This window comes from Nannospalax galili, unplaced genomic scaffold (genome assembly GCF_000622305.1).
Source record: "Nannospalax galili isolate Female #2095 unplaced genomic scaffold, S.galili_v1.0 scaffold999, whole genome shotgun sequence".
NCBI classification, from domain to species: Eukaryota; Metazoa; Chordata; class Mammalia; order Rodentia; family Spalacidae; genus Nannospalax; species Nannospalax galili.
In genome coordinates this window covers 1414741-1433650 of record NW_008344824.1, presented here as the reverse complement: position 1 = coordinate 1433650, position 18910 = coordinate 1414741, and the positions used below count along the sequence as shown (strand labels likewise).

Genomic DNA, 18910 nt, shown 5'->3' with positions numbered 1-18910 from the left:
TTTTTTTTTTTTTTTTTTTTTTGAGACAGGGTCTCTCTGTAGCCACAGCTGCCCTGGAACTCTCTAATGTAGACAAGACTGGCCTCCATCTCACAGAGATCCACCTGCCTTGGCAGTGCCAGGACTAAAGGTATGTGCTACCACACATGGCTTTAAGCTTTGGTTATTAACTGAGAGATAAATTCTCTTTAAATAAGGTATTTCCTACCATTTAGTAATCACTTGTGCACTAGGCATTTTTCTAAGGGGTTTACCTGTTTTAACACAAATTTCACAAAAGTCTGTGAGGTAGGTAATAGTGTCCCTATTTTTTTAAATGTTTTTTTATTATTCTGATGTACAGAGAGGGTTATCTGTCTATGGTCTCACAGGGAAAAGGTAAGCAGCTGACATGAGGATATGAATGTAGATGGTTTGACTCAGCCCTGGCTCTCAAATTTCTTTGAGGACTGATCAGGAACTTTGAGTGTCATTCAGAAGACAGATCCATTCTTTTTCTAGTTCCTTTCCTTAATTCACAGATATAAAATATTCACCACATGCACACATGGTCCAGGACTGATCAGTCTTCACCAGTGACAAACTACCTCCAGTAATGCAGATGGAGGGAAAGGTAAAGAATTTGGAGTGAGAAGCCTTGGACTCAAGTCTAGTTTTGCTGATTGCTAACAGTATTCTCCAAGTTGTTCAACCACCCTTCACTGCCCTTCACTACTTAGAGTGCAATTCCCCCAAAATGGAGCACAATCACCAAATTGCCTTTCTAGGTAGATGAAAAGTTCAGGGTACACGTAGGCTCTGAACCAAGACTTCCAGAGCCCAGAAGACACAAGGAGACAGTAAGAGGAGAAAGTGAAAGGTAAAATGGTATAAGAAATGTACACTTAGGGAGAAAAAGTCAAACTTTCATCAACAATAAGAACCAAAGAACAGTAATTCAAGTGCTGAAAATAATGGCACTGAGAGCAAACTTCACATGCGTTTAGAATGGCCTGTAGTGTTAAGCGATCGTTATCAGCTTAAGTGAGACTCAAGCTGTAGTGACCTCTGTACCCCAGAACTTCCAAGGCTTCTCCCCTTGCTTTGCTCAAAACATTTAACTTGATAGTAACATGCACCATATAAGGAGCTGTCCTTAATCTCTCCTACCTGGCCCAGGCACAAAGGCAAAATCTTAAACTGGAGACCCTTTAGGACTTTAATTTTTCTCAAGTTCATTACTCCACCACATGTGTCTCCACAGAATATGTCGCCTGTCCCCTTAAGTATCTATAGGTTACTCTCCTACAGTGTTTTCATCATCAGAGTTCTGTTCAATTCTGTGTCCTTTGAGTGCTTAGTCAGTCTGTCCCATTTTAGCAAAGCTCTTCAATGAGGGAATGAATATATAAATACAAATCTTAATAAATATGTAGAAGAGTTCAGAGCAGGCCTGCCACACATTCAGCCCACATACAGTTATAATAGCAGCAACAGTATACCTCACTCGGTTCTTTCTGATTATCTTAGGTGACCAGAGAAAAAGCAGGAGGGTTAGATAACCCTGTGGGTGGAAGAGGTAGTCTTAAAATCTAGGAATGTGCCAGGAGTGGTGGCTCATGCATTTAATCCCAGCACTTGGGAAGCAGAAGCAGGCAGATCCCTGTGAGATAGAGGCCAGACTAGTCTACACAGCGAGTTCCAGCTGAGGCTATAGGGGACACTGTCTAAAAAAATATATGTAGGAGTAGAAACATTTATAGGGCAACTGGGAACCATTCGTGTGCTCTGTAGTATGACTGCTCAGAGAATAAGCTTCAATGGAATTTGGGGCCATAGCAGTGTGGGAGGGGAGTGAAACCTGGAACCAGGAAGCTGGGTATGGAGATGCTGCCTAGAACCTAGGTCTGGAGCATGGTTTGGCAGTGAGCAGAAGGAGCAGGCAGGGATTTGGTCTACCTTTTCACATATACCAGTCTCTATTTGGGCAAAATCCAGGCACTGAACTGTCAAAAATATGAACCAAGCCCATGTAAGAAAATAATCAAAGCTTATCTGAAGCAATTTGTACATGAAAGGGGCATGTGCTCCCAGACTGCTGTGTTGCATGTATATATTTGAAAGCCAGTGTGAAGAGGCCTTCAAAAACAGGGAATGATCACGCTGATCTTTTGAAAAATACAGTGAGTCTGGAGAAAAGACGACATTGCATTTTCCATAGGATAATCATGGTTCACCTGCATGCTGTACAGCATAGGGTAACCCATGTGTTGATCTGCCCATGAGTGCTATAACTAGTGCTAAAACAGTTAATTTCCAGGCAAACTGGGACTAGTGATCACTCTCCTACCAGTGCCTCCAAACCTGCTAATGCTCACACTTTAACCAGAAGCCCAAAATCTCTGGCCATGCCACCTCCTCATTAGACACATACAGTCAAATCCTTCACATGGTTCTGCCACTATTACAACACATTTCAGCAGTAGCGCTGCCTGAAAGGCCCTATGTGTCTGGCCATATCTAGTTTTCTAGCTTCACCTTGCACCACTCTCCAGACCCAGCTTCCTTTTAGAGATTCAAAGGCAGCCCACATCTGCTGCCACAGGAGACATATGCGGTTCCATATGTCTTCCATACAACATTGTTCTGAAGCATTTTTCACATATTTCTGTTTCACTCCTAAATCTTTTGATATCAAGGTTCTATCACTGCTGCTTTTTCAGAGATGTCTCACCTGGTTTTCTAGAGCAGTCAAATCCCCTCTTCTAAGCCATTTTGGAATTGTAACTACTATGGTTAGTGTACCCTCATAGCCTCTCCACATTTCCACACACTGAAGGTGGCCCATGGCCTTCCATCCTATGACTTTGCTCTCTCCGTGGGTACACTGTGCTCTGCACAAAGGCTGATACTAAGTGAGATTAGGCTGACAGGCAGGAGCATCCAGATCAGGTAAATTTGGAGACCTAAGAATTCTGAATCTGAACTCTAAATCCAATGAGAAGTTCCTGGAGGATTTTAAACTGGGAGAGACAAGATCTGGCTGCTGCTTTGTTAATCTGTAAAGGACCTCTGAAGTCTGGCTCATTCCAGTTGGTTCTCTGAAAGGGGATAAAATCTTAACTCTTCCTAAACATGAAGCATGGACCCAGCAGTATATGAACAGGCATGCAGTTTACTTGTGATATGAACATTTCACAGAGATGCTTAGGGTTGGCAGACAATGAAAAGCAGGTTCAGAAACACTACATAAACTGTTAGGCTGTAGGCACCATCTTAATGCCAGCCAGTCATTGCACTGACACTGGCCTGGGATGGCCCCAGGCCCTAAAACTGCCTTGTCACCTCATGTTTCCTTGGAGCTGTGCAGACTCTGACTAGTTCACCTTCTCGATGGGAAGATGGTCCAGTAAGATAAGACAGTCTATTTGCAAGTCAGTTTCTCTGAACACAGATGTTCCTGTTTGCAGACTCTAGAAGTACAAGTGAAGGAAGGAAGTTGCATAGGGTAATGCAGGTATTCTGTATCTCAGCAGGACCTCTCAGTCCATGTTACATGTTTCTCTTCCTCCCAAGATTCTGCTTCTCACCTGATGAGTTTCTGTGCTTTCAGCACAGTCTAAGCAAAAATGTCTCCTCCCCTAGAAACCCTGGGTAGGCAGGTATCCTTCTGCTTGAACATTCTGCATAATTTATTAAAATATCAATATGTGAATAGTTACTATTACCTGATCACTTGTGGGAAAGACTATGGTTAAGAATTTCATCTGAATTACTTCATTTAATTTCTCACTGTTAACCCTATTTTACAGATAGAAAACTAAGACTTAGAGAGTGAAGGGGTTTAGCTGATACCAGGTAGTAAGTGGAGAATGGAGATTCTGCACCAAGCAACCTTCTTTACACTCTATACACATGGTTATACACCTCATTTTAATGGAGCACAACCAGCAGGCATGTGCCGCCTTCCTCTGTTACTTTCAACACCCATGACTCAGTCCTGATGCTATGAAAACAGAATGACTTTTATAATCAACCCTTTTGTATAACTTTAGGATATTGTTTGCTGAAACTTAGCTTTGTCATCTATAAAATAGGGACAGCAAATACCTACTTAACAAATCAAGACAAAAAGATTCAACTTTTCATACAACTATCATACCATAGTAAGTGGCACACAAAAACTTAATAAAACACTTACTGAGTGACTATTCATTGAATGTCAGGCAGTATGAGGAGAAAAAAAATAACAAATCAGTTACCATGAGCTGACACACTAGGAATTTAGTACATGTTGGTTGCTCTCACACTTTGAGGACAGAGATCATGTGTGCTTTAGCATTGAATTTCTATAGTTCAGAAATTCCTAGTATTAAATAAGTATGCAATAACATTTCTGTAAGTAAACAATAAGGTTTACAGTTTACACAATTGCAGAGATCCAAGGTATGAGGGATTATGAATGGCATGTTAAGGTAGTAGGTTGACATTTACCGAACAATAAAACACATGAAAGTACAAAACTAACACTCATAGAGGTTGTATGTGTTGGGTTTTAGATGGGGATGGGGCGGGTAGTTAAAGAGAACCCTGAGACAGATTACGGGGGAATAAGGAGTTTATTAGAAGAGTTATTTTCCCCATGGGCAAACAGACAGGGGGGGGCAACAGCATGGGTGGGGGGGGTCTCCGAGGAGAGTTCAGGCCCCAGCACCAGAGACAGACAGCAGGCAGTGTCTCTGAAGATAATCTGAGCCCACAGGGCGGAGGAGGGAGGCTCTTCTGATATGTTTGAGGAAGGAGAAGGTTCAGCAAGAGCCTGCAGCCAGGCTCTCTGGATTCCCAGGCAGGAATAGGGGTAGGGGAAAAGAATGTGGCACTCCTTTGATGTAAACTTACTTCCCTGATGAGATATCTGCTAGCTAGGAACTCACAATGTCTCAGTGGGTGCCTGTTAGACTCTGTGAGCGGTGCCTGAGCAGCGGCTGGATTCTAACAGCACATCCTTATAGTACCCATGCAAGCCATTCCAGCAGGGCACTGCCAGTAAGAAACTTCTACAATTATACTCCCAGAACAAAATAGAATGTTATCGCCTGAATGACAGAAATAACTACATCTAATAATACTCAAGAGGTGGGGAGGAAAGGGAAGAAGTTTTAATTGCTACTCTCTGAAGAAAGTAATTTATAAATACAGCATTACAATGAAATTATTTTCTATCAAACCCATGATAACTTTTTAAAGCTAGAGTTTATTTAAATAAATAATATATCTGAAATGTGGTAAGTAAATATATTTAAATTTTGATTATTTTTTTCGTTTCAATTGTTTGAAAAGTTTTTAAATGTATTTTTTGTTACATTTGTTTACTTATTTTTACACAGATATTTCCAAATATCCAGGCATACAGCTGTCTAAAGTCATACTCATCAAAAGTTAACAATTGGACAATTGGAATAATAGTATTTGAGGTAAGTTTTTTTGTTGTTTGTTTTTTGTTTGTTTAGTTTTTTTTTGAGGCAGTGTCTTCCTGTAGACTCAGCTGGCCTGGAACTCACTATATAGATAAGGCTCACCTAGATCTCACATAGATCCACCTACCTCTGCCTCCCAAGTGCTGAGATTAAAAGCCTGTGCCACCACAACCAACTGAGGTGTTTTCTTATTTTTATGTGTATGAGTGTATTACTTGTATGTAAGTGCACCCGTGTTGTGTTATGCAATGCCTGCAGAGGTCAGAAGAGGGCATAGGATCCCCTGGAACTGGAGTTAGGACAGCTGTTAGCTGTTGGTGCTGGGAGTCGAACCTGGGACCTCTGCAAGAACCAGTGCTCTTAACCACTGAGCAATCTCTCTAGCCCTGACGTTTTTTAAATTGCCCTCATAATACTTTGTCTTATTTGAATTCTTGATAATCAATATACATTATTTTCATAAAGTGGGTCTCATGGATGGAGAGCTGGCTCAGATATTAAACAACTTGTCATGCAAGCATGATAACCAGAGTTCAGATTACCAGAATCTGCATAAATTCTGAGTGGGTGTGGCAGCCCCCCTGTAACCCCAATGTTCACATGTTCTTATATTTACAGACAAGTATACCTCTCACAATTCATCAAATAAGCTTATTTTTGCAAAAGATGAAGACTATTACAAAGTTTCACAACTGGTCAAAATTCAACAAAATGCAGAGAATAAGTGTCTGTGAGATGCCCAGCCCTATGTTACACATCTACAATGGAACCTCTACACTTAAGACTCAGGGGGCATAGTGGAACAGGGCAGAAAGAATACTAATGCATCTCTCAACTCCCACCAGGGAAGCTTCCTCATAAAAAGAGATGGTGATTAACTCAGAAAGCCACAAATGGCCAAAGTGCAGAGAATAAGAGACTACAGAGTGCTTATCTCTGAACAGGTCACCTTCATCAAACCTCTGCCACCCAAGGCTCAGGTACCACAGCAGAAGAAGGAGCAGAAAAATTGTAAGAATCAGAGGTGGTTGATGACAAGGAAACAGTTTTCCAGACAGCTGGGAAGTTACTCATAGGAACTTACAGCAGTGGTAACAGCATACCCAAGACCCATGCAAACTCAAGCCAGACAAAAACCCAGTATAGAAGAAAGAAGTCCCCACCTTAACTGGGTAACTACTGGCAACCAACAACTACTGGCAGGGGGAGAGTTGGTTCTTTAAGGGTGTTAACCAGGCTCCAGTGGACATGTGGGGATACAAACTTGGCTCCAAAGGTCTTAACATATATGACAGACTACATGAAATCCGACGGTCATGGAGGGTGGGATAGGCATGCTATAAGAAGCGTGCAGATAGAGGAGAGGGTCTAAATATGATCAAAATATATTGTATGAAATTTGTAAAAATTCAACAAAAAAAAGAGGCAGAGACAAGCTGGTGTGTCAGGTTAGCTGAATTCATGAGCTCTGGGTTCAGCAAGAGACCCTGCCTCAATATAGAAGGTGAAAGCCATCTGGAAAGACATCAAGGGCCAACCCTGGCCTCCAAATGCATTCACTCCAAATGCATGAGCACATGTACATATGCACCCACATCTACACATGTACCCACACACCCAAGGCACCCCCACACATGTTTTGAGTACACATGTACACACTCATGCAAAAAGATGAAACAAAATAAAGTAGTTTTCCTTCAAAACCCACTCTTAAAATCTTGAGTCAGTCTATTTGTTCAGGTGATTATGATGTTAACATAATAAATGCTCAATTACTTATGTTGCAATATTGTCTTTAAAATTACTTTGAAAATCCAATTTACAAAGCAGAAAAGTCTGTTCCTTTGATCCCTGCAATGCAACACACTTAAATCACAATAACAAATGGTTATGTGTATAGTTATTTTAAAGGATTTTACATGAAGACTGAGTGATTATGAAAAGCTCCATATTGTCAAACTGTCTGATGGAGTCTTCTTTAAACCCAGATTTTCAAAGTAAGTGACTTTCCTTGTCCCTTCCTGCTTAAGACATTATTTTGGAATGTCAACATCTGCTTACAAGTGATAAACTGGAGCTTCCTAGCTCTTAATTCCTCATAAGAAGTGACAGTCTAAAGTATATAACTCAGTTAAAGGTCTAAACTATATAGCTCAGTTAAAGGATTAGTATATGTCTGATATTTTGGAGGGGTAAATAAAAAAATCTGAGTTATCCATTTAGGTTTAACAAAAGATGCCACAGCAACTTTAAAAAAGATTATTTACGTACCAGGCATGGTGGCACACACCTTTAATCCTAGCATGCAGGAGGCAGAGGCAAGCTGATCTCTGTGAGACTGAGGCCAGCCTGGTCTACACAGTGAGTTCCAGGAGCTACAGGGAGACCTTGTCTAAAAAAACAAAAAGGAACACACACACACACACACACACACACACACACACACACACACACACATATATTATATATACTTAGAAAACTGTAAGTTTGTATTAGAATAATTCAAAGAATCTACTCAGTTGTACACAGAAATTCTTATATTAATACTACTACAAAAGTCATTTTCAGTGATCCACTGGCTATGAGCAATAATCGCTGTTAACTGTATAGAGTACAGAAACAAAATTTTGGTTCCTTTACTTTTAGAAATACCTGTCAATAAAAATCTGTAGCCTTTGTATATGTTTTAATAAAGAAGGAATAAAACTACCTTGGTGAAATGCTTTAAATCCTACTACATTCTGACAAAGTGTGGGTGGGCACTTCTGTTCTAGGATTTAATGTTATTCATAGGGAAAATGATGCAATCTTTAATTTAAAGAAAACTCGGATACCATCCACTCCATCTGTCAATGCTGACCTCTCTCCTTCCTTGCAGTCCTTGAAAATGGCTATCCAATCTTTCCTTGAACTAACCTCATGGCTTTCCAGATAGCTCTAAATACAAATAAATAAACTTTTCTCTTATTCTGCCCCAAAAGCTATTTCTATCAATTTCTTTCCACTGATGCTTGCTCTTACTCCCTAAGCTGCAATGAGAAAATCCACCTCCTCTCCTATCCAACTGTCTTTTAAACCTCCCATGTTTCCTGAGACATTTCACTCTGGCTCTCCATCTAAACCTCTCCAGAAGCCTTCAGAGGGAGAGCTATTAGCTTTGAAAATCCTGCTTATCGTTCAAATCTTGTCTACTGATCAATGGTCCCACAAAAATGCAACACCCAGAGTTAAACATAGTTCCTTAGCTTCACTCCTTTGATCCAGCACTTGGGAGGCAGAGGCAGGCGGATCTCTTTGAGTTCAAGGCCAGCATGGTCTACATAGTGAGTTCCAGGCCAGCTGAGGCTACAGGGAGACCCTGTCTCAAAAAGACCAAAAAACAAAAAAACAAAAAATAAAAAAAAAAAAAAAAAAAAAAAAAAAAAAAAAAAAAAAAAAAAAAACAGTTCCTTAAAAGCACACCCAGGTTTGTTCATGAATCACAAATTCAATTCGTGCAACTGTCACCTTCAATCACTAGATGAACATATGGCAAACGGCTAGATTCTATCTTATTTTGTCTTCACATACCTTGGATTTTAGGCTCCTCCTCACCATGGTTTTGTTTCTTTGAAAAGTATCAACCATTCTTACACTACTTTTGGTTGAAAACATCTGAATCTGAGTTTGGCTACATTAAGCAAAAGCAGAAAGACATTTGATGTCATGGGATTCATGGACAATTTCATGAAATCAGGAGAAAAGAAGAGCCCAAAGCAGGAGGTAGCAAGGCAGAATCTTCTGCTGCTCCTGCAGCGAGTTTCCCAGACTGGTCCCTGGAGGACTTTTCCTACTCTGACTAACCTTAGGTGACTCGTACACCTGTGGTCCTCCAATTCAAAACTCCAATTTGGAAAAAATAACCCATGTGGCCAAGCCTGGGTCACAACTCTATTCCTCGTTTAACTATGCTTGGCTAGGGGATGGGGTTATGAATGTAGGAACCTGATGCTTCTAAGTCCATTCCTAGAAAAGGGAAGTGGATGTTAGCAAGTCAGACATGCCAAATTACTATCATTCTAGAGGAAAACCATATGTAAAGATATTTATCTATATTCATTTTTATTTCTCCTATTTTTCTCTTTGACAAGTACCCAAATGGGCAGTTATTGCTTCAGTACAACTGTGCAGTAAGGAGAAAAAGAAGAAATTGTGAATAGTTCTAGATTTTGTTTTCCCTAATCTTAAACTCTTGAAAGAACATAGAGAATTTCTCAGAGGATATAAAAAGGAATAATATTTTTGGACATGAAAAATCCTGAAGAAACATGAAGATTATCTCCTCAGGGATCTTAGAAAAAATGGGGAGAGAAGGAGGGAGGGAGGGAGGGAAAGTTGAGGGCCCTGGAGGAGGAAGCAACCATGCTTTCCTTTCTGGTAGTGTCCCTAAGGAAGCTACAGGGCCCTGTAAATGTGTATGGTATGTGTAGGTAGGCAGAACCATAGGCAACGTCACTCAAAGATTTCTGTGGACCAATTGAACACTACAACTCAGAGTCATGGGGGCAGAAATGCTGTGTGCTACAGCACCACCCATGTGACCTGCTGCCTCCATGACCAGAGGGCCCCCTCTCCTCATGTTGTGGCACAGTGTCATCTCCTGGAGCCTTGACATAACTCTGGGGAATTGTGCAGCCCTAAGAAGGGTGGAGGTCAACTTTCACAGAAAGAAACCTTCACAGAAAGAAAGAAGATTGAAACAGAAGTTAAGATGATTTGCAATAGGGGCTGGAGAGATGGCTCAGTGGTTAAGAGCACTGACTGCTCTTGCAGAGGACCCGGGTTCGATTCCCAGCACTCACATGGTCACTACAAACCATCCTTAACTCCAGTTCCAGGGGAATCCAAAGCCCTCTTCTGACCTCCACGGCACTGCACAACACAGGTGCACTCACATACCTGCAGGCAATATACTCATACACATAAAACAAAAATAATAAATAAAAATTTTTAAAGAGATGATTTGCAATAAAGAGATAGGAGTCTTGTTTTATGCCTCTCTTCATAGGAGATTCTTATCTGCTAGGCTTGAATGGAAAAGACAGGAGCAAAATGAGATTTGAGTAGTTCTGCTTCTCTTCTGTGAGAATCTGTACATCAAATGCTGATTGCATCACCTAAAGCCCTTCTTCCTTTTTAAAAATCTGCTTAACATTTTTCAAATCCTCTTCTAGTTCCGCACATTACTTTTCCTCATGGTACTCTCCTGGGCCCCTGACACAACCCTCTGCAGGCAGTCCTAGGACGGGTCCCTTCCCTGCTTTTACAGATCCTCTCCCTCTTAGATGTGCTTCAGGAAGAAGCTCCCTGAACAACTAACTGTTCTGCAGCCTCGCTGTCTCTCCACGTTGCTCTATCATTTGTCTAGCTTGTGATTTGCTTCTCTTAATAAATCCTGTGTTAGTTAAGCTCTCAAATTTAGCAAATAGTGCTATAAATTGGCAGTTATAGATATGTTTCAACCTAAAATGAAAAAAGGGAGAAACTCAGTCAAGCCTCCAAAACTGAGTCTAGAAGTTCACTACCATTTGCCTTCTTCATTTTTTGGAGTCAGCGGGGCTTCCTGAAAGGACCTGAATGATGTAATGAACAAAGACCAGGGAGTCAGGTGACCTGGATCTATTCTTGGCTGTGCTACTGACCAGGAGTGACCTTGGGCAAGTCACTTTTCACATCCTCATCTCATTCTCCTTTGTCATCTGCCTGCAGAACAATGTGAGATAAGAATTATGTGGTAAGGTATAAGACAGAGTGATTAAGATTACAAGCTTTTTTTTTTCCCCTTATGATGCCATGGCTTGTGGAGTTTCAGTTCATCAAATAATCCTAAAAATTAGAATTATGTGCTATGTTTTCAGAGCTTAAAATTTGGACCAATTTAGCCAAATTAGAAAGTGGTCTTAACACAAAGACAGTATCCACTGCATGTTCTAAACTTAGGTACCTGGGAATTGAATGGGTAGAAAAGATGGAATTCCCAAATCCTGCCAGTCTCCTATGGGTAAAAGGTGAGGATGCTATAAACAAAATGGAGACAAGGAGATGAGGACACTGTCAAACAAGGACAGGACTGGTGCCAATTCTGTAAATGAATTCACTTTCTGCAGATTTGTTAGCTTTAAAAAAATACTTGCAAAGCTTTCCAAATATGAGCTAAGCTTAGAAAACGGTCTAAAGTGACTGCTTTCATCTAAAAAGAGAACAGATGACCACTTTAATGACTAAAAAACCCAGCTCTTGCTTTTTACTAAATCTGTACCCAAAATACTGCACTATATTTATGGTTTATCCTGTTTTAAAGTAAAAAAAAATGTGAAAGCTGAGAGTATTTTCACTGGCTTACTAGGACATAGAAAGTGGGATGTAAGACCAGCGGGCAAAATACTAACTACCCAGATTTCACTTAGAACTCTGTCCTTGAGCAAACACACTAACCTCTCAGGGTCCTGGTTTCCTCACCTATATAAGACATTCAGCACCCTTTTATCTTCTGCACAAAAGGTGTCAGCATAGCTGGTAACCTGGGCAAGGGGTTTAAATTCTCAGTATCAGTGCAGGATGGGCACAAAGGGAGGCAACATACATTCTCTTCTCACTGCCTGCCCTCAGAATAGCCTTTGAGGATTTTTCTTAGCTAGAATATTGTGTTCTGTTGGACTCTGTGGTGTAGTGGTGAAAACCAAGTTGTATTATTACTCATAGGACTAAGACCACAGAGATGTGCTTTCAGCCAGTAAACAGATCAAAGCAGAGAGCACTATCTTACAACTTACCCTACAATGCTTATACCCAAAATATTCTGTAGGGAGATAACAACATATTGCCCTTTGGAGGGGAAATTTACCGCCTCTTGAGAACTGAACACATTTAAACACAATTTTTTTCAATGTTTAACACTTTCAGAGGATAAAGATCACTATTTACATAACAATTATTGAAAAATACTTTCTATATTCTAGCTTAGCAACTTTATATCACCCAAGAACAGAAATCCTGCCCTTTAGCACTTAGAGGAACTAAGACTCTGGAAAGAGTTATTGGCAATCACTCAGGGGATTCTAGAACCTGAGACAGCACCACAATCACCTACATGCTGCTCAGAAGGCTTCCCAGAAGGGTTCCTTCTCACCCACAGATGATGTTATTCATTTAGACAATTTCATTTGAACCTCATTTGTACAAGTATCAAGGTTTGGGAAATCAAAATTACTACAGGGAATGGATCACTGAGGAGGGCTTTTCCTAGTAACTGGGAAGGTACTCTGAAACACCTGTGTGTTTCTCTCCATGCTTCACAGAGGGCATCCCAGGAGAGAGCATCAAGCATGGGTGGGTATGAGTAGAAGATGCACATGTGGGTCAAAGAGAAGCAACTATGGCTGGACGCTTTAACAAAAGCACTCTGTTTGATGAATTTTTTGAACATATTTTTAATTGAGTTTTTGTGTATTTCACATAATAGAACTTAATCAAATTTAGATCCCCTCCTCCATCTCCCCAGCAGAAAGAGCCAAGTAGAAAGAGCATGAACATAGGAAAACAGAGGCTTTCAGGTCATTGGGAACTTGCTCATAAGAACTTGCAACAATGGTGACAGCACGCACAAGACCCATGCCGGCTCAATCAGACAAAGGCCCAGCACAGAAGGAGGGAACAGAGCAGCAGGATCCAACCCTAGCCTAGGACCTATTGGCAATTGATTACTGCTGGGTAAGGGAAAGTAGATCTTCTTTAAGATCTCTAAATAGGCTGACTAGACTCCGGTGGATGAACTTATACTGAAGGACATCTGGGTACAAATGCTTGGCCTGATAGGATTTAGCACATATGACAGAATGCATGATCAAATTTTAATGTACTGATGATACTGGGGTCATTCCTGTTCTCTGTGTTTCTGTCCCTAACATGTGTCCTAGAGCACTCTGATTTAATCGGGGAAAGCTCAGGGCAGGGATGTATTGAACCTGCCAGCTGCAACATAATGCTATTTCCTGTCCTGTTATCCAACCTCCCCAGTCTGCTGCTTCTCAATTAATGTCCAAACCCTGACGGCCAACCAGAATGCTAAATAGTCCTGACTACCTCCAAAATACTTACTCTAATAGCTTGTCACAAGGAAGACCAAAGTAAAAAGTGTTTAATTTGAACGATATTAGTATTTGGCAATGATCTGTGTCACTGTAGAAAGGAGAACAGGAATGATCTTAATACAATAGACACAATACAAGTCAGTTTTGATTAAGGGCGAGAAATAAAAGATGTGTTGGCTTGGAGGAGGAGAAAAAGAAATGACTTGGCTAGAAGCCTGCTTCCTGCAGACAATCTCAGAGGTCTGTTCTGCTCAGGGAAGTGGAGAAGGGGCCCAAAGGAGTAGCAACTCTGCTCACACTCATATAGGGATCAAGATAGTATATGTTCAATGTCTAGGGAAGAACAGAAAATTACCATATTATTCAATTACCCTGAGACAGTTTTTACTTTTCATCAAGGATTTGAACAACCTAAGAAGGCATGGTCTATTTCTCAGACTCTGGGTTTTTAATGTTGACAAGGTCAGGAGGCTGGGTAGTCGTCTCTACATCCTCTCACTACAGTAATTACTGCTTTATAGGACGTACAGATGAGTACTTTGTTAGTACTTCAATCCAGACCCTGAATACAGGGATGTTTTAATTCCTTCACAAGGCTAGCCTGTTGTTGCAAGTTCACATTTGCTGCCCAAGAGTACAATTCCCATTGTCTTGTATCTCTGCCAAGATCAAGCAAGTCAGATTAAGAGCTGCAAATCTGTCAGCAAACAGGCTTAGACCGGCTAAAAATAAAGCTGATTTTTAAGACAAAGTCCATACACATCTAAAAAGAATGAGTACTGTTAAAACTAGCGCCATTAAGAAGTTATGAGTAACTCCAAGTATGATCAAACCACCAACAGTGGGATCACTGCGTGTAACTAAACTTTCCTAAGTTTTCACGTTTATATAAAAAGTTTTAATGGAAGAACAAACATTAAAACAAGATCACCTGAAATACACAACAGTTTGGGATGCTTAGCATGAACCTAAAATTTTAACCTAAAACTAAACTTTGAAGCATCTTACACCAAGTTCCTCAGTTCTCTATCAAGGATGTTTACCATCATCACGTCAAGTTCTACACTGTTCCTATGCCCCTTCCCTTTGGGATAGCTCTACAAATTTTATGTCCAGATAGGGCAGAAGACCAGGATATGAAACCCAATCGCTGACAAGTAAGAGCTATAGAACTGCATTCTCTTGACCGAAATATTTAATCCAGACAGGCTACACCTGTGACCAAAGGCTTTTCATGTGCAGGTCTTTCCTGGAAATGTTCACTTAGGACCTGGAAAAGGGAGCTGCCCTTGGATTACAGAGCTAGACGGATGTGGCTTTAGAGTTTATTGAAGGCACCTAGAGGACAGGGTCTTTAACAGAAAACTGTAAGGTCAAGATGGGAAAGAATAGCAGAATTAAAAGAAAACCAACAGAAATACCCTAAAACAAAGAGAGAAAACAAGCTACCAACCTCAGAAAGCCTCTAGAAGTCAGCACCCACCTTCAAGTAGACCAGCAGTCTCACCAGGATATTAAAGTCTGGTTGGGCTCAATTATGTGAGGCTCAAATGCTCATTTTTGCTTAGGATCCTTTCTATTGAATTTCTATATAACACAACAGAAAAGATTCTAACTAATATAATGGACGATGTACTCCAAATTTCGAAGTATTCCTTCAAAGCAGAAAGAACTGTGTTAGCCTTCCCTTCTGAATCAGAGAAATGAACTGCAGAGATTGTTGCTTCCTAGTTTCTACATGAATAAGGAGAAACATTATTCTTAGTTAAGACTAATACTGTAAAACATAAATTATTCCAGGCTGGCAATTTAGAGTAGCTTCAGTTCCTACAGACATATGAAGAAAGGCAGTTTGACTTCCCCTGGGCAGAAGCCAATGCATTTGCTAATGATTCCGCAAAAAGCACAATTTTTCAAGTCAGTTCAGTGAACAGCCAGTGAGAAAAGAACAGCCTAGGACCATCCCAGAGACCCAGAAAACCTCTCCAAAGCTGCAGCTGCAATGCATCTTAACTGAAAGCTTGATAAGCATTTGCACAGGTTGGTGTAAGATGGTTATTTAAACACAGATGTATTCAATCAGTGATACTCTTCTAAGAGGTATTAGGAACATGAAGATGACCTCCCACATTAGGATAAGTACAGAGATCTAAAAGGAACAAAGACAGAATACACACTTTTTAGGGCCTTTCTTATGCTTGTTAGCTAGTATTGCCAGGAACTAATAAACATTTTACTTACATTTTTAAAATTTACTTCATAACTCCTCTATGAGGGGAAAGTTAATATTGCCTTTATTTTATGGATGAGAAACTAAAGTTAAAGTGGGGGACTTACCAAAATCACTCAGCTAAGAAGGGACTGCCTCAGTAATTGAACCTATGCCTAACAGCTTTATGAGTCTAATCATTATGATACATTGCCTGTCAACTATTAGCCATTATTTCTCACCAATGATGTTATTACCACCTAGATCTTGCAGTATGTCTAGAGACATGTTGCTCACTGGTGCTTCCACTAGACTGTAACACCCTTGGGAGAAGGAAGATTACTGTTTGGATATCTCTGGCTGAGGAGACTTGGGACACGACTAGAATGCTTTAAAAGTAATGAGTCCACAATGACAGCTACTCTGATATTCAATTCTCAGTTTAAATGTTTTCCTCCTCAAAGAGGGCTAATCAGAGAATCTTTTTTTTTTTTTTCTTTTAGTCTTTTTGAGTCTCCCTATAGCCCCAACCGGCCTGGAACTCGCTATGTAGACCAGGCTGGCCTTGAACTCAGAGATCCACCTGCCTCTGCCTCCCAAGTGCTGGGACTAAAGTCGTGTGCCACCACGCCTGGCTTAAATCAGAGATTCTGTAGATCTTGCAGCAAGCCCTGGAAAGAGCTGTGTAACAACTGTTGAGTTTCAGTGGAGTGCCTGTAAGATACTTTCTGGTGTAGACAATAGAACATAATTCTCTTTCTCAGGAACCTAGATCCATTATGGTGACACCTACCTCATATGCAAACAGAGATACTAAGCCTGTCTTGGTATAACAGGAGGCTCTTTGGGATGCTACAGGCCAGATGCTCTGTAGCTTGACCTAGTGGTCTTAAAGGCTTGGGTTTGGATATTCATCTATTCGTGGCTAAAGCACTCATTACACAAGTCTATACATCACTGGCTTTAGAGGCGATTTAGACCATCAGGACTGTCAGTACCAACATCAAACTCTCCAGGACTTAGCAAGCCCAAACGCTGTCCCCAACTACTTGTCCTTGAGTTAAAAGGGTTTAGTTGTGACCTCGTCAGACAAGGACATTGCCTGCTGGTTGAGGGAGGGAAGTCCAACACTTACAAGCTTGAATAGTTTCCCTTTATATAACATTGAGAGTTCTGATGGAGGAAGAGATGCTGATGGTGGTGGTCGTGGTGATGATGATAAAGATAACGATGAAAGAAGAAAACAGTGATGATGCTGAATGTCACCTATAAATACAAGCACAGAGCAGAAACAGATCTTCTAGTCATTGCCAAGATAATCACGAAGCAGTTTCTAGTCTCAATCCAACTTCACCGCGGTGCTTCCCCTCCAAGCTAAACACATCTAGCTTCAAAATAAAGCCTGCATCAATCCCGTTCCGGCCCTCCAAACCTTCCACCTTTCCTGTGCCAAGCTAGAATGAGACTGCACTGGAGGGTCAACATGGCTAGGGCCTGAGAATTAAGGACAGAGCTCTGTGAAGAGGGCTGTTGGGGTGATTCCAGGGGCCATCAACGCACTTCCCAGCAGCCTGGTTGCAGAGCTGGAGGAAGCAACGCAGAAGGGAAGGATAATTACGGTAGCGGAGCCTAACAGATCTGACCATTACCCTGAAGGCAGGAGGCTGAGCAGGCAGTCTTTGCCTGGGAAGAAGAGGTGGGGCAGACGGCCAAGAGGAAGACCGGTTCTTTTACCTGACCAGGTGCAGCAGCAGTAGCAGAGGCTGCGTGGATGCCACCGCACTCCTGCCCAGAGCCAGAACCAGAAACAGCCGCTGCGCCTTCTACCGCCGAAGTCCCGCCCCCAGCCACAAGCTCCGCCTCCCTAGCACGCGCCGGGCAGACAGTCTGTTTGGGGGAGGTGAGCAATGGACTGATTGACAGTTATCATGACCAATGGAAATGTTCAGCGGCTTCCGAGCCTGAGGATGGGAAGGCGAACAGAAAGCGGAGGCGCCAAATTAACTGCCTCGGTGCTGCAGCTGGGCGGGTCGCAGAACTGTCACAGCGTGCATTAGGACCAGGTTGCGGGGTTGAAGATGGTGGTCCTTAAACCAGGTCTAAACCAGTCCAGGCCACAAGCAGCTCCTGGCGCCACGTCCCCAGCTTGCCGCCTGCAGGCTGCTTCGCAGGGCGCACGCTCGGGACCTGCAGGAAGCGATGGGGGAGGGGAGCCGGTGAACCCAGGATTCCCAAAGATTCCTACCTTTGGCCACCTGGCCAGGGCAGGGGGCTACAGAGATGTGCCCCTTGCCTCTGTAGCGTTCTCTGTCACAGGCTAAAACTAACAAAAGAGGAAAACTCAACAGGACCCACACCAAAACCCAATTTTTGTTAGTTTCCCCTCCCAACTTCGCTCACCATTCAACCCGCTTTCCAAACAGCTTTTTATCAAAACTGCTGGAGGGTCTATAAATTAGAGTACCTTGATTTAAGAACTAAAAAAAAAAAAAGAACTGATTAGACCTTGCTGATACGGGTAAGAAGATCCGAGTCGGGGTGTCAGGAAGCAAGGGATCATGTCTGCCTCTTTGGACCCTGCAGAATTCAAGCTCTGTGCTGGTGAGTCAGTCAATACAGGCCTTGATACTAAGAGACAATGTTTTGCCCCAAATAAGGGTCTATCTACTAATGATTACAGTTTAAACCAGGAAACCTTTCATAAGAAGATTAGAGATCTTAATAACCCTGAGATGTGGTTTATGACTGGGGGATCTTTTCCAAGTAGGTATGCAAGAAAAGGTATTGCCTTTAATCTGCTCCAACATTAAATACAGAATTCACCATCCATCTGGTATTTAAAGCAGAATTCTGTCCTGAATAGATTTTGTTTTAAATGAAAAGTATGAAAAATTGAGAAAGTATTTTAAAGATTTTTTTCCTTCAGTTTAGTACAAATAATCATTTGTGAGAACCTTGATTTTTTTCTTAAAACATTACCTAAATGTTCATAGACCCTTTATATATATTCAAAAAGTATGAAAAATTGAGAAAGTATTTTAAAGATTTCTTCCTTTGAACAGTTTTCTATATTTGTGAGGACCTTAATTTATTCTTAAACTATGAGCTAAATATTC

The 18910-nt window shown here is 41.3% G+C and overlaps 1 protein-coding gene across 2 annotated transcripts in view; it reads right to left on the bottom strand.

Moving 5' to 3' along the window:
• Positions 1 to 17637, bottom strand: part of Fmn1 (formin 1) — a 451810-nt gene extending 434173 nt beyond the window's left edge. Inside the window, exons 1-2 of one of the 2 annotated variants that reach the window (XM_008841150.3) lie at positions 17529 to 17637; positions 16930 to 17060 (exon numbers count right to left, since the gene is read on the bottom strand). The gene's annotated coding sequence lies outside the window, so the exon portion shown is untranslated. The remainder of the gene's footprint in view (positions 1 to 16929; positions 17061 to 17528) is intronic. The other variant, XM_029567361.1, reaches the window with a different exon arrangement.
• Between the last annotated feature and the right edge of the window lie 1273 nt (positions 17638 to 18910).